This window comes from Oryx dammah, unplaced genomic scaffold (genome assembly GCF_014754425.2).
Source record: "Oryx dammah isolate SB20612 unplaced genomic scaffold, SCBI_Odam_1.1 HiC_scaffold_28, whole genome shotgun sequence".
NCBI lineage: Eukaryota > Metazoa > Chordata > Mammalia > Artiodactyla > Bovidae > Oryx > Oryx dammah.
Window position 1 is genome coordinate 30,834,835 of NW_024070212.1, and position 17,034 is coordinate 30,851,868.

Here is a 17,034-nt window from a genome sequence, read left to right on the forward strand (position 1 = left end):
GAAGGAGAGTCAGTATTCCAAGCATTAGAAGACAGGGACCAAGTGGGGAAAAGTGCTCAGAGGCGCTAAGTTGGGGGGGAAATGATATGGCTGAACATAAAGACCAGCCTGAGAATGAAAAACACCTGGACACGCCTTCTGTTACCAGCAACAGCTTTATCTTAGGCAAATTATCTCCCCACTCTGAGTTTCAGTTCCTCCACCACGTGCCAGTGTATTTACACTCAGCTCCATATTCTGGTAACTAGTGCAGAGGTTGAATTGCACTGTACATTTAAAAAGGGTTTGTGACCACTTCCAGTTATGACTGAGTAACCCTCATGCCATAAACTAGAGAACTAGATCAAAATGTGAAACCATTATTTCACATATTTAAATGCAGGCAAACAGTAGGCAGCATGCAGTGCAGGACTGTGAGATCAGAGAGAAGGAAAACAAGTGAGGTGAGCCCAGCTGCTCTCCTGGATTTCTGCCTTGGGACCATTTCCTGACTGCAGCACAAGGAAGGGTAACCTATTTGGGAACACATGTAAAAAAAATAAAAAATAAAAAAATAAATACTAATATATATATTATATATATATATAATAAATGTATTATATATATATAATAAATAAATATAAATATATTAAAAAATATAAACACCAGCAAAAAAAAAAAAGAGAGAGAGAGAATCCTGACCTCCCTGAGCTGAGAGGACAAAGATTGGATTTGGAAGAGGCTGGGAGATACGGAAATTGTGCAACAGAGTCCCAGAGACAAGGGAGCAATATGGAAAAAGAACTTCAGGAATCTGTGTTTCCTCTGGATCCTTACTGAATGTAAAGTGTATGCACAGAGTGTTAAACTCCAGCAGAATGGGTGAAGATGTAGCACAGAGGAGGAAAAAAAAAAAAACCACCACTAGAGAGCTGAAAACTAAATAACCACTAGAGCCTGCTCAGGGCTGGGAGACATTAAGTGAGAAAGACTGGCCAGAGCAGAAAGTCTTGGTTGAGCAGTTGGTAGATTAAACTGGGACCTCAGAAGGTTCAATCCTTGGTAAAGGACACGCTGGCCCAAAGACAGCTGGAGACCTTCTCTGACAAAGCCTGAACACAAGCTTCAAAACACTGAAGCCAGTCTGCCGGTAAATTGACTGCCTGCCAACAAAATCTACACATTCAATGACGTAACAGTTCCCGTGTTCAGCATCCAATAAGAAAATTACTAGATATGCAAAATACAGGAAATATGACTAACAACCAGGATGAGAATGCTATATGTATATAGACATAGAAAATGGAGATTGACACCCAAAGTCCTTAAAGCAGCTGTAGTTAGCATGTCCAGGGACTTAAAGGAAAACAGAAATATAACTGGCAACTAAAGAATGCTACTCACCATCTGGCCTTACAATGATTGAGTCATTAGACACTAAAGTCACTGACCTTCCTCATGCCCTGAAAGGAGTTTAGGGCAGAAATCAGGAAGGAGGCACTTTGTGCTCTGTGAAAATTGGCAGAACAGGCCTTCAGACAGATATTTTCAGGAGATAATTTTATGAACCCAACTTATTGCATCTTCCCATATTTAGAAAGCACTAAACTCATTAGCTAAGCTACTCCTGCCTTGTGACTAATAGCATGCTTGACTGAATGCACCCCTTCTTCAAAATCACATGTATGCTGTCTCCCCCTTCTTCCAAGCAGGCCCTCAGAGCTCTCTGAGACACTGTCTCTATGGTTAGTCCTCAGTAAGTCCCCAGAAAAAACTGAAACCCATATCCTTTACACTGTGCTTGTATACCAGTTGAAATAATGAAGAGAGAAATAGAAACCATAAAAAAAAAAAGGAACCTCAAGAGCTAAAAAATCTAATATTCAAAATGATGAACTGGATGGGCATAAAAGTAGGTTAGATCCTAAAGAAGAAAGTGAACTTGACACTTTACTGTACAGCAGAGTTTGACACACATTTGTAAATCAATTGTGTTTCAAATTAAAGTAAAATGAAAAGAAAAAGTAAATGTGAAGGTGATGTGACAGAAACTGTCTAAAACCAGGCGTGAAGTCAGACAGGTGCCCTGCAAGTCATTCTAAGGACACTGATTTCTACACTGAGCAATGTGGACACCATTGGATAGTTTTGATGAGAGGAGTGATACCATCTAACTTACGTTTATGGGATCATTTTGGTTGCTGTGTTGAGAACAGACTAGAGGCAAAAGGGTAGATGCAGGTGGTCTGCCAAGGGAATACTACATCATTCTGAGTGAGAGAGAATGGTGGCTTAAACCAGGTTAGCAGCAGCCGGGGCAATCAGTTCAGTTCAGTTCAGTTGCTCAGTCGTGTCCGACTCTTTGCGACCCCATGAGCCGCAGCACGCCAGGCCTCCCTGTCCATCACCAACTCCCGGAGTCCACCCAAACCCATGTCCATTCACAGATGGCATTTTTTTCATGCACTGAATTTGGAATCAAGATTGATGTCAAGGCGTATAATATACACTAAGCCATTAACTTCTTCTGGAGAGCAAGAACTATACATCAGTAAGATATATATGACAGGAAACCTAAGTACATAAACAAATAGAGGCTTATTTGTTTCACATAACTGGTTAGACCAAGGGTGTTCAACTACTCAAGGTTACCATTAGTATTTCAGCCTTTTGCTGTCTTTCCCTTAAACTATACTTAACAGATTGTATCTTTGTCCTTCTTCACGTGTCTCACGGTCCCAAGATAGCTGTTGTACTTCCAGGCATGATGTTGGTATTTCAGGAAAGAAGCAATGGCAAAAGGGCAAAAGGGGCTCTGGCAGTTGAATTTGTCTGTTTTAACTCATGAAAGCAAAAGCTTTCCTGGAAACCCCATCCAGCAAACTTCCCCTAATATCTCACTGGGTCAAGTAGCCAAACTTAGTAGAATAGATTGCTACGTGTGGTCTAGGAAAGTTCAGTCCTTATGGTCAGAGTAAGACATCTCCCCTCCTCAAATTCAGAAGACTTCTGATAGCTAAACACATGGAGGTTTTTTAGCAGAGTAGAAGGGGCAAGCTGTAGGAAGAGTGTTAAGTTGGTGATAGACAATTTCTATCATAGATTGCTTTTTGCAGTTTGGTTACAAACCCTGCCCAGTGTTCGGCAGATGTACATAATAAACATGTACTGCTGTGATGCTGGCATGAAGGTGGTGATTTTGGAAAACTTCATAAACAAGCTGACTGAAAGACAGAGGAGGGAGATGGAGGGGAGAAGGGTTGGCATGACTGGTTTCAGTTTGTTTAAAAAAAAAATGATCTGTGATGGGAGCAATGCTCTGGGGACTTGGATGAACATATCTTCCCTGCCAGATGTTTGAAGCATTGAAGATTTGTCATTTTAAATTTCTAAATGTAGAGATATCTAGGGGCTTCCCTGGTGGCTCAGAGGTTAAAGCGTCTGCCTGGAATGCGGGAGACCTGGGTTCGATCCCTAGGTTGGGAAGATCCCCTGGAGAAGGAAATGGCGACCCACTCCAGTGTTCTTGCCTGGAGAATCCCATGGAGGGAGGAGCCTGGTAGGCTACAGTCCATGGGGTTGCAAAGAGTCGGACACGACTGAGCGACTTTACTTACTTACTTACTTAGAGATGTCTAAAGATCTTCAGTGAGTTTCAAAACTGTACATGATCCTCAGGGCAGAGTCTGTAGAGATGGCAGGATAGGTTGGCCCTCTCATTCATTTTAGGTTACCTTGAGGAATGGGGGAGGTAGGGAAGTGTAGAGTGAAGAACCAATACAATAGCCATGAGGGGTAAAAACGGATTTTATATTAAAACTGGAGGCAGAATTTTTTCAGGAGAAGAATTTTATTGTTGCTAGCAAAACACTTGCAGAGTCACTCAATTTTGCAAAGTTAGGTCTCAGAATCTGGTTTAGAGAGCAAAACATGAAACAAAGAAAACAAAACTTCTTTGCAAAATAAAGTAAGAAACATGTTGAGTTCTGGCTGGCTGGACAGGAAAAGATATAAAGGGAACCTGGGAACTGGAAAGGAGAGGGGGAAAATTGAAATGAATGGGAGACAGTTATGTAACCCTCCTAGCCAGTGGGCTTTACACCCTCTCCTCAACACAGCTTTCAAATGGCAGAACCAGAAATCCAAAAGCCTGGTGCTCCTTCTGCCTCCAGCCTTCCCCCAGTCAGCACAAAAGAAGAGTTCAATTCTGAGCTGGGAGGCAGTTGGTTGGTCATTCACAAACCCTCCCATCTCCATCTATGGAAAGATTTTGAGGTGAAGGCACACCTCAGTCCTGAACAAAAATGTCAGGTGCTCTGGCAGGAAGCACATAATGACTTTGGGGAACAGTTTCCTCTGTGGGTGAGCGTTCCACCTACTTCCCCAGAACAAGCTGGTAAACAACCATCCCCCCTCCTTACCCCCTCCACCTCCACCCCCCCCCCCCAAACACACACACACACAGGTCTCTTGCAACTGGGACTCTGTTGTTAGGGCAACCGATACTTTCCATTTCCTGATGAGCAGGGAGACTCTGGGCGCCTATAGAATAAGTAACAGTTTGCACTTGGTTTCCTTTGTATATTACAAAAGGTGGGGGGTGGAGAAAGCCACAACAACAAAAAGAACATTCACCATGGGACTCTGCTCACGGTTTCTCACCTACTCAAAACTTGATTGCTGCTCAGACCTCACAACCTTCTTGTGGTCCATGACGGTGCTGAGTACTGTTACCTTCTTCTTCCTCTCGGCTACAATGACACTCATGAACTCTGTATGTGGCAATAATATCAGCTTGGATAATCCAGTTACTAAAAGCGTGTTCATAACTAAAATTTCCGTTGGTCCTCGCAAGAAGCCTGCAATTTACATCGGTGGAAACTCCTCTGAACACTTGAGAGGGGATCTCCTCGGAGCCAGGTTCAGGTTTGTGGGGTTTAATCCACAACACCCAGCAGCGTGCCTGGGACACAGGAGGCCCAGGAAATGACAGCTGCATGACAAAATGTTAGAGTGAGTGTAAAGTAAGGAGAGAAGGGGAGAAATGAGGATGTAGGCTGCAACTTTTTTCAACTCTTAGAAAAGTGTGATATAGGCATCCACTAGGAGGATAGGTGGAGAAGGCAATGGCACCCCACTCCAGTACTCTTGCCTGGAAAATCCCATGGATGGAGGAGCCTGGTGGGCTGCAGTCCATGGGTCGCTAAGAGTCGGACACGACTGAGCAACTTCCCTTTCACTTTTCACTTTCATGCACTGGAGAAGGAAATGGCAACCCACTCCAGTGTTCTTGCCTGGAGAATCCCAGGGACAGGGGAGCCTGGTGGGCTGCCGTCTATGGGGTCGCAGAGAGTCGGACACGGCTGAAGCGACTTAGCAGCAGCAGCAGCAGCAGGAGGATAGGAGGCAGGTCCCAGTCCTTGAGTCTGTATGACATCCCAAGAGCGCCAGCTCCCTCAGGGCACAGGGTTTGTGTGGCTCCATTCAGCAGAGTGCAGTTTGGGACACGTGTTAGTTAGGTATGTATAGCTAAATAGCCGTGAGGCACCTATGTGAGCCTGTATATGTGTACATACACACACCTTTGTGTATCCATCTCTTTAAATATGATCAAGACATAAGACAAAATAATATTGTCTGCAGGAGTCCAAGGGTGGGACAGGAGAGCAGAGCAGAGAACCAAGAACCAAGCGGGCAGCCTCGCCTGTGAGGAGATGCCGTCCTGCCCCCAGCCTCTCTACCCAGCCTCCTTTCTCTCTTCCCTGCCCCTGGTGACCTTCTGCCTTTTTTCACTTACTTGTCTTTCAAAGTCTTTCATCATTTCCCTAGCTTCCTCTACACAGCAGCCATGGTCAAAGTTGTTCAGCACAGTTCCTTTCTGAGCCGGGCTGGGGTGAGGAGAGAAGAGACTCGTGGGTGTGTGTTGGGGGCTCTGATGTTAGGGTGAACGTGGACAACTGGAGGTCAGTGTCTTTCATCAGTCAGAGAACAAGTATTTATTGATCTCTGTGTTCTAGGGCTGTGCTGAGTGCTCACTGCTTTCTGTGGTATCTGCTGATTAACGGAAAAAAGGGAAAAAATTGAAAACAGTTATCTATCAGACCCCTTCATTGGGCTAAAGACAAGGGCTCCTGACTGGACATTCTACAAGCCTGGGTTCCTTCTATCAATAAATGGCCAGAATATGGTGAATGAGACAAATGAGATAGAGAAACAAAGAGATTTTACTGCAGGCAATAGAGGTATTTCATTGCAATTTTGACAAGGAGAAGAAAAGTTAAAATCAGTGAATTAAAATGTACTGAGATGAGAGGACTTCCCTGGTGGTCCAGTGCTTAAGACTCTGTGTTTCCACTGCAGGGGGCCCAGATTCCACCCCTCGTCATGGAACTACGATTGTACATGCCACATAGTGTGCCCAAAAGAAAACTGACTGAGATAAAAACATCTCAGTAAAAGTGTTATAAAAGATTACTGTCCAAAATAGCAAAAAGGTGATAGAAGATGTACTATGTTGTAAGAAAAGCTATAGAATGGAGAAGACTTCATAAGAGTAGTTCAGTTTATTCATTTGTGGCTCATCTAGAATGATCTTAGAATTATTATGTAAGCTTTGTTTAGTCATCCAGAGTCTGAGACCAAACTCTGATTCTGAAATGTCAGTTACTACAGTCATGGGACTGAAGGTTCTTTTTTTTTTTTTTTCCCTTGGTTGGATGATAAAAATATGTAGTTCTAAGAAAATGTCCAAATAAACAAGGAGACAATAAAGAGATAACTGTGCAGTCAGTACTTCTGGGAAATTGTGTTCATTCAGGTAAAGTGATTTATCTTCATGGTGCTGCTCTGGTTGGACTTCCCCAGTGCCTCAGCAGTAAAGAATCTTCCTGCAATGCAGGAGACACAGGAGACTCGAGTTTGATCCCTGGGTCAGGAAGATCCCCTGGAGAAGGAAATGGCAACCCACTCCAGTATTCTTGCCTGGAGAATCCCATGGACAGAGGAGCCTGGTGGGCTACAGTCCATGGGGTCACAAAGAGTCAGGCACGACTGAGCGCACTCACACACTGCTCTGGTTTTGTTCTATCTGCTTGCCAAATTTAGCAGGTGGGTCTGTCTGATTTGCAAGACTCATTTACATGTTTAGAAGATTCTCTTGTTAGATTAATATATCTTCCCTGCCAGAAGTCTGAAGTGTTGGACAACTGGTCATTAAAATTTTTTAACGTAGAGATGTCTAAGGATCTTTGAGGAATTACAGAGCCATACATGCTCTTCAGAGCACCTTCTTTACCTCTGCAATGGTGAATGGTGGAGTTTTTTTTCCTATCATTTCAGTAGAACTGTCTACCTTATCTCTAGGGCAGCGTTTATATCCCTGAGGACTTTTAGTAGCTGGGACACTGATTACGGTAAGCCTCTGTCCCATATAGAGAAAAGCAACAACAACAAAACCCACAAAGACTTTGAGGAATTCCTTCATGTGGAAGGTAGGGCATTTTAGGAGCACTGATCAAACTGGCCTGACTCTAATCATACAGGATATCTACCTGAGGACATCAGGGAAGGCTTTGAGGACCAGACCACTTACTTGTCAGTTCCATAGAAGACTCCACAGAAGCTGCTGGTGGACTCACCCGCAATGCCTCAAGAACCTGGAAGTAATGTTCCCATCTCAGTGTGAATGAAAGTTTCACTCTACCTCACTGTGTGACCTTGGGCAAGTTTCTTAACATCTCTGAACTTGTTTGTTCATCTATAATGCAGATATTGTAACACCTGGCTGAAAGGATTATTAGAAATCCTGATTTGAAATAGTATTTGTAAAATTCTTAGCATAGTTCCTGGAACATATAAAGAGCTCAAACCATGAGAACTATCTGTTCCTGTTAAGTGAATAGCCAAGGAGAATTGGAAAGCTCCTAAGTTACAATCAAGGTTTAGGACTGTAGTTCAGCTCAACAAATTGTACTAACTGTGTGCTAATGTTGTAGTCATAGCACTGGAGATTAATTCATATTTCTTCAATAAATATTTATTAAGCAGATACTTGTCAAGGACATTGGTTATTCCTACTGGTCACTCAGAGCCCTGAATAGTGTTGAAAGACACTGTCAAGTTCTTACTGTTTTGTTCTTTTTCTTGGGAATGTATTTTGCATTCAGAGATTTAAAAAAAAAAAAAGATAAGTAGATACTGTTAAGTGAAAGAATCCAATCTGACAATGTACATGCTACTTGATTCCAATTCTATCACATTCTGGAAAAGGCAAAACTATGGAAAGAGTAAAGGAACCACTGGTTGCCAGGAAGGGAAGGAGGCAAGAATAAGTTGGAACATAAGGGATTTTAAGGCAGTGAAACTACAACATGTGTTATTGTAATGATGGAGACACATCATTACACATTTGTCAAAACCCACAGAATTTACAAGACCCAGAGTGAATCCTAATATAAACTATGGAATTTAGTTAATAATAGTGTATCAATATTGACTCATCAGTTGTAACCAATGGAATACATTGATGCAAGATACTAATAATAGGGAAAACTGGGTTTGAGGGTGGGAGTGAAAGCTATGTATAGGAATTCTCCATACTTTCCATTCAGTTTTTCTATAAACCTAAAACTGCTCTAAAATTAGTCTATTAATTTTTTTAAGTAAGTAGAATTTTCACAATTGATTGTATATCCTAGTCCCGGAGATTAGATTTCATTCCACAGCTGGAATACATGCTTCTCGTGTTTTTGGACTGTTCTGTATTTCTCTTAATCTCAGCATCTCTATGTTAACGGTATCTTTCGAACAAGAATGCAAACTTCATGAGGACAGGGACCATGGCTTATTTATCTTTGTGAGATAGAGATAAGTCTTTATCTTTATCAGACAAGACTGTTAAAGATAACAATCTTCTGTTCAGACCTCCCAATTTCTTCCCTTTCCAAGTCTTTTGGGTATGTGTGTGTGTGTGTGTGTGTGTGTGTGTGTGAAGTCGCTCAGTCGTGTCCGACTCTTTGCGACCCCGTGGACAGTAGCCTACCAGGCTTCCCTGTCCATGGGATTTTCCAGGCAAGAATACTAGAGTGGGTTACCACTTCCTTCTCCAGGGCATCTTCCCAACCCAGCAATCAAACCTGGGTCTCCCGCACTGGAGGCAGATGTTTACCCTCTGAGCCACCAGGGAAGTCCATTTTGGGTATATTAACTCTTTAATCCTTAGAGCAGCCCTGTGAGGTAGGTCAGTCTTATCCTCATCAAATATGAGAAAACTGAGTCACAAAGAGGTTAAGAAACTTGTCCAGTGTAACGAAGCTAGGAATTGGCAGAGGTGGGATAGCAACCCAGGTATCTGGATCCACAGCCTGCAGTCAAAAGTACCAGAAAACCCCAAAATGTTTTTTATATAAATTTATTTATTTTTTAATTGAAGGATAATTACTTTACAGAATTGTCTTGTTTTCTGTCAAACCTCAATATGAATCAGCCATAGGTTTACATATATCCCCTCCCTTTTGAACGTCCCTCCCCAAAATGCTTTGAACTGCAGATTATACACATTTGGGGAGTGATGACATCACTTTCAGTTCAGTTCAGTCACTCAGTCATGTCCGACTCTTTGCAACCCACTGTACCGCAGCACGCCAGGCCTCCCTGTCCATCACCAATTCCCGGAGTTCACACAAACTCGTGTCCATTGAGTCGGTGATGCCATCCAGCCATCTCATCCTCTGTTGTCCCCTTCTCCTCCTGCCCCCAATCCCTCCCAGCATCAGAGTCTTTTCCAATGAGTCAACTCTTCCCATGAGGTGGCCAAAGTATTGGAGTTTCAGCTTTACCATCAGTCCTTCCAATGAACACCCAGGGCTGATATCCTTCAGAATGGACTGGTTGGATCTCCTTGCAGTCCAAGGGACTCTCAAGAGTCTTCTCCAGCACCACAGTTCAAAAGCATCAGTTCTTCGGTGCTCAGCTTTCTTTATAGTCCAACTCTCACATCCATACATGACCACAGGAAAAACCATAGCCTTGACTAGATGGACCTTAGTCGGCAAAGTAATGTCTCTGCTTTTGAATATGCTATTTAGGTTGGTCATAACTTTCCTTCCAAGGAGTAAACGTCTTTTAATTTCATGGCTGCATCACCATCTGCAGTGATTTTGGAGCCCAAAAATAAAGTCTGTCAGTGTTTCCACTGTTTCCCCATCTATTTCCCATGAAGTGATGGGACCAGATGCCATGATCTTTGTTTTCTGAATGTTGAGCTTTAAGCCAACTTTTTCACTCTCCTCTTTCACTTTCATCAGGAAGCTTTTTAGTTCCTCTTCACTTTCTGCCATAAGGGTGGTGTCATCTGCATATCTGAGGTTATTGATATTTCTCCCAGCAATCTTGATTCCAGCTTGTGCTTCCTCCAGCCCAGCATTTCTCATGATGTACTCTGCATAGAAGTTAAATAAGCAGGGTGACAATATACAGCCTTGATGTACTCCTTTTCCTATTTGGAACCAGTCTGTTGTTCCATGTCCAGTTCTAACTGTTGCTTCCTGACCTGCATACAGGTTTCTCAAGAAGCAGATCAGGTGGTCTGGTATTCCCATCTCTTTCAGAATTTTCCACAGTTTATTGTGATCCACACAGTCAAAGGCGTTGGCATAGTCAATGAAGCAGAAGTAGATGTTTTTCTGGAACTCTCTGATCCAGCGGACGTTGGCAATTCGATGTCTGGCTCCTCCACCTTGGGTGCCTTAAACGAGCGTATTTTTCACGCAGCGATGGCATGGGAGGAAGCGTGCTGTGCACCGGATGTAGCAGGACTGGCATTGCTTGGGAGGCTCGTGCTTTTCCATGTCTCCTGTGCATGTGACCATGTTGGGTGCCATGTAACATGGACTGAGAAAGCTCACTGCCTTAATCTGTAAGACGAGTTGTTACCACAGACAGGTAACAAGAAGTGCAGGTCTGAGGCAGCTCCAGGCTCCTGCCAGCTGTACTGGCTGCCGTCCCCAGGAGATTGCCCCTTGACTAGGATAGACCTCCCTACCTTTCACTGGACCAGAACTGAGTCACCTGCCTGCTATCAATCATTCTCAAAAAAGGAGACCAGGACTGCCATGATCAGATCTCACTGATCTGATAGACCTCTGATCAAAGACTCTTTCAGAAAAAAAAAAAAAAGAGAGAGAGAGAGAGAGAGAGAGAGAGAAAGAGAGACTGGGAGTTAAGTAATCTAAGTATTAGTCCTGAAAGAACTTCAGTTCAGCTCAGGTCAGTCGCTCAGTCATGTCTGACTCTTTGCGACCCCATGAACCTCAGCACGCCAGGCCTCCGTGTCCATCACCAACTCCCGGAGTCCACCCAAACCCATGTGCATCGAGTCGGTGATGCCATCCAGCCATCGCATCCTCTGTCGTCCCCTTCTCCTCTTACCCCCAATCCCTCCCAGCATCAGAGTCATTTCCAATGAGTCAACTCTTCACATGAGGTGGCCAAAGTACTGGAGTTTCAGCTTCAACATTATTCCTTCCAATGAACACCCAGGACTGATTTCTTTTAGGATGGACTGGTTGGATCTCCTTACAGTCCAAGGGACTCTCAAGAGTTTTCTCCAGCTCCACAGTTCAAAAGCATCAATTCTTCAGTGCTCAGCTTTCTTTATAGTCCAACTCTCACATCCATACATGACCACTGGAAAAACCATAGCCTTGACTAGATGGACCTTTGTTGATAAAGAACTTGGAAGACCAAAAATATTCCAATAAACTTTATGTCTCCTAAGAGGCAGACACTTTGGGCAGACTACCCACCTTGTCATTCACACATTTATTCAATCAAGAAATGTCTGCTGCTGCTGCTGCTGCTAAGTCGCTTCAGTCGTGTCTGACTCTGTGCAACCCCATAGATCGCAGCCCACCAGGCTCCCCCATCCCTGGGATTCTCAAGGCAAGAACACTGCAGTGGGCTGCCATTTCCTTCTCCAAGGCATGAAAGTGAAGTCGCTCAATCATGTCCAACTCGTAGCAACCCCATGGACTGCAGCCCAGCAGGCCCCTCCGTCCATGGGATTTTCCAGGCAGTAGTACTGGCAAGAAATGTCTACTGATTACCTAATGTGTGCCCAGCACTGTGCTAGGCACTGGGGACACAGGGATGAGCAAAAGAAACACGATCTATGCTTCCTGGGGATGACTCTAGAAAGGGAGAGAATAGTTGAACAACTAATCCCAGAAATACATGTATATAAAAAAAAAAAAAAGAAGAAATACATGTATAGCTATAAATTGTTAAGTGCTTTTAAGAAAACAAAGGAAAAAGGGTGATCTTTTGTTGGAACAGGAAGGTCTGATTTAAATAGAGAGAAGGTGTCAGGTTTGGTCAAACTTACCCAAATATAGAGCAGAGACTATAGTCCAGGAGAGAGGTTTGAGAACTTTGACTTCAGGATCTTTTTGTGGGAATGTAAGAGGTAGTCTTTGTTTCCAATATTCAGAGGCCTTTTGCTAATTCTGGCTATTGTTGATTATTCCTAGCAGATGTATGGGTCATTGTTCAAGTCATTTTTTGCAGGAGATCAGAAGCCAAGACTCCAAGGTGGCTTGAAGAACAGAGAGTTGAGCTTCTATGCACCTCAAGTTATGAAGAGAAATTGTACAGAACTATGGACAGTGCTGCTCTGTACTGAAGAATCCATTCTTTGGAGATGTATTTTGCTGCGGTTTTGTTCTGATGCTTTGTGCCAAAAGACAGGAACACATCCTGTCCTTTGGGGCAGGGGTCCCCCCCGAACGTGAACACAGAGGCAGGTCTGTGTTCAGGGCATTTCCACTGCAGTCAGGTCTGCTGGTCCCTGCAACATGGGGGCAGACTTAGGGGCAGGCAGAGAAGTACCAGGATAAGACCCCTCTGCAAACCCCAAGAGCAGTGATACTTAGTTTTGAAATTCTCTGTTTCATAAAAATATCCTTTTCTTATCACAAACCTTCAGCAAAGTCGTAACAAATCTTATTTCCTGATCTCAGTTATCACTGTACTGAACAGGAGATAGGGCCAATGTCCAAATTGGGCAAAATGACCCAGGGGAGAGCAGTAGTTGTCTTGAGACAAACACGCATAACTGAGGAAGGAGAAAGTAACGGTTTGCTTCCCTATTGCAGATTCTGATGACAAGCAACTACCAGTATTCATTTTCAGAATGTGTAAGTACTTCTTAACAGTTTCCCAGAAATCCCTGGAAACAGGAGCCTGGTCATAGATGGCACTTCTGCAATTAAAAGAGAGAGTTGAGACTACATGTGCATTAAAGGGATATGTGAAGTTTCGGTGTTTGGATTACATATCAATTCTTTCTAGTTTCCACAAGCACCCTGCTAAGTGATTCTGTTGCTTTAGGAGAGTGAGGTATCAGTTCAGCTCAGTCACTCAGTTGTGTCTGATTCTTTGCAACCCCATGGACTGCAGTATGTCAGGCTTCCCTGTCCATCACCAACTCCCGGAGGTTGCTCAGACTCATGTCCATCGATTCAGTGATGCCACCTAACCATCTCATCCTGCTGCACCCTTCTCCTCCTGCCTTCAGTCTTTCCCAGCATCAGGGTCTTTTCTAGTGTGAGTGAGGTATAGGAAAAGCCTAACCCAAGACTTCAAGTAAGCAGCAGCCTGGGGCTAAGTCCATGCACCCAAGTCATTCTGCTGTGGGTCTTCTGCACCCAAGCCATGCTGCCTTCCCGAATAACACTTACCTGTTGGCTTCCTTTTAAGACCTTCAAGAAAAGGCTGGCGCATTTTCTTCCACTCCACAGCCAGTCTCTGGGACAACAGGCAGAGGGATAGAGTGGGAGGCGGCAACTACAAGAATGGTGGGGGGCAGGGGGGTACGGGAGTGGCAGGGAGGCAGAATTTTTTCTAGTTGAAACTGAGCCCTCTTTTTTTATCCTTTTTCATTTCCTCATCTACAAGTTAATCAACATCTATGACCATTTCCCACAAATAAAGCTCTTTCCCATTTAAAGCCAGTCTTCTGCCAAAGCCCCTTCCATCTTCTCAACCCTCTCAGACCTTGTTCCACCTACCACTTCCTGTACTCTACCTCTCTTTGCCAATCCCTGGTTCCAGCCCCTATTCCCATAAATATGCTGTCATCTGCCCCACCTTATCCCACTTTAAACCCAAATCTCCCTCTAACTCCACTTCCTTACATCCCAGTAATTTCTTAATTAATTCTCAATTTGCTTTGTTATTGTTCAGTCGGTAAGTCGTGTCCGACTCTTTGTGACTTCATGGACTGCAGCATGCCAGGCTCCTCGGTCCTCCTCCATCTCCCGAAATTTGCTCATATTCATGTCCATTGAGTCAGTGATGCTAGCTAACCATCTCGTCCTCTGCCACGCCCTTCTCCTTCTGCCTTTAATCTTTCCTGGTATCAGGGTCTTTTCCAACAAGTTAACTCTTCACATCAAATGGCCAAAGTATTGGAGCTTCAACTTCAGCATCAGTCCTTCCAATGAATATTCAGGGTTGTTTACCTTTAGGATTAACTGGTTTGATCTTCTTGCAGGTCAAGGGACTCTCAAGAGTATTCTCAACTTGCTTGCTGCTGCTGCTAAGTCGCTTCAGTCGTGTCCGACTCTGTGTGACCACATAGACGGCAGCCCACCAGGCTCCCCCGTTCCTGGGATTCGGCTTCCATTTATATCACCCAAACATCCTAATGAATACTTTTAAAAAGCAACTTTTTAGTTTCACATGCACAGAAAGAAGTACATGCTGCCAAGAATGACCACGTGCAAAGGTGAGCACACCTATGCACCTGCCACCAGGTGAAGAAGTAAGACATTACTAGCACCACAGAAGCCCTGTGATGTTCTCAATTATTATTTCCTCCTTCCTCCCTAATGTAGCATCATCCTGACTTCTCATTCCATATGTTAATTTTGCTTGTTTTTAGCTTTACATAAATGGAAACTTAAAATATGTCTTCTATTGTATCTGGCCGTTTTGCTCCACATTATATTTGTATGACATAGCCATGCTATTGCATGCAGTAGTGCTTTGCTCATTCTTACTGCTGTATAGTACCTCACTGCAAGACTATGTTGTGGTTCATCCATGTCACCACTTATGGATGTGTGATGTTATTTCTATTTCAAAAAAGATTCGACATGAACATTCTTGTACATAACTTTATGGTATGCTGCTGCTACTGCGAAGTCACTTCGGTCGTGTCCGACTCTGTGTGACCCCATAGACGGCAGCCCACCAGGCTCCCCCATCCCTGGGATACTCCAGGCAAGAACACTGGAGTGGGTTGCCATTTCCTTCTCCAATGCATGAAAGTGAAAAGTGAAAGTGAAGTTGCTCAGTCGTGTCCGACTCTTAGCCACCCCATGGACTGCAGCTCACCAGGCTCCTCCGTCCATGGGATTTTCCAGGCAAGAGTACTGGAGTGGGGTGCCATTGCCTTCTCCAACTTTATGGTATACTTACACACAAATTTCTTCATCTGTTTTTAAAGGAAGGGAGTAGTTTGGGTAAGACCACCATAAAATAGATTGGGAAAATTGAGGCACAGTTATGTTCAACCAACTGGACAAGTTTATCATGAACAACTACTGTACTTACACAGAGAGGCCTAAGACACAAATGCAGCCAAGAGAAGGTACTTGATGAAGACATGTGTCCTTGTGTGTGGGAATTCCCAGAGAATAGGGAAGAGAAACAGGCTATGTAATTAAGTACAAAATTGCATAGGCCCAGAGAAGAGGCAACTTTTAGAACCTCCGGGTTAAGGCTAGACAGTTTAATACCAGGGCTCACTCCTGCTCACCCACAGTCTGTGACAGAAGAGTCACCTGGAGGCCATGCATGAAAAGGATAGGGGCTATGGGTCTGGGAGTCATTGCTATAGATCCCAGACATATTTCTTGCACACTGTCCTCTTCCCCCCATTTCCCATACCTTAAAATGAGGCTAAAACCTATGTGAATGGAGAAATTTCAGATGGACTCTGTACTTCTCTATCTTTTCCCTAAAGATCCTGGGAAGCAGAGGGGAACCAGAGCAGACCCCTCTGGGAGCAAGTGGAGCTTATCAAATGCAAATTTTCATTTCTGACAGCAGAAGCTTGAAATCTGGGTGTGTATGTTGTTGCTCAGTCACTCAGTTGTGTCCAACTCCTTGTGACCCCATGGACCACAGCATGCCAGGCTTCCCTGTCCTTCGCCATCTCCTGGAGCTTGCTCAAACTCATGTCCATCGAGTCCGGGATATATCCAACCATCTCGGCCTCTGTCGTCCCCTTCTCCTCCTGCCTTCCATCTTTCCCAGCATCGGGGGGTTTTCTACACACTTTTCCGGGTGTGTATGGAACCTAACAAAGATGAGCGGCACAGAGGAGGCGTTGAAAGGCTGTATTCAGACGTGGGATTAGAAGGGGAGTGTGGCTAGCTGCAGCTGTCATCATCACTAGCATAATTTTATGATCACCATCCCTTAAATTTACATCACAGAAGAGTTTACAAAGAGCGTTCTATTCTTGACTTTCACGTCTCTGCCATGGCAGGGTGGGGATTGCCCTCCTTTGACTGAACTGCCCAAGAACAGGCGGGATGGAGGGCAGGGTCCAGGCCCTAAGCCTCTTCTCCAGCCCCTCCTCAGGAGCCCACAGGGCTCCGGTCCTTTAATTGGAGAAGTGGAATAGGGAAAAAAGCAACGCAGGGATACGTGCCCCGCGGAGGACAAACACAGCGAGAGATCTGGAACTGGTCAGAGGCTAAAGCCCTTGCAGGCCGTAGAGGTGAAGGGGTTGGAGAGGTGTGCAGTCGCTGAAAACTCCTTCTGGGGTACGTGCCCGAGCCACCTGGAAGGTGAAGCAACGCTCCCCGAGTGGGCACTCCCAGCGCTTGCCGCGGAGGTAGAGGCAGACTTCGTGGGGACGCGGGGCTGGGAAAGTCAAACTTTCCGGGGCGCCCCACGAAGGGTGGGGGCGAGGTGGTGCCGCCCCTCCGGGACGCGCGTCGGGTGCCCTCTGTCACCCCACGCCGCCCCGCCTGGGGCCCAGGG

General features: G+C 44.6%; 1 non-coding gene across 1 annotated transcript; it reads left to right on the forward strand.

Moving 5' to 3' along the window:
• The first annotated feature begins 3,393 nt into the window (after positions 1–3,393).
• On the forward strand, positions 3,394–3,465 carry TRNAS-GGA. Its single transcript has one exon. It is a non-coding gene; the product is annotated as a tRNA-Ser (tRNA).
• The last annotated feature ends 13,569 nt before the right edge of the window (positions 3,466–17,034 follow it).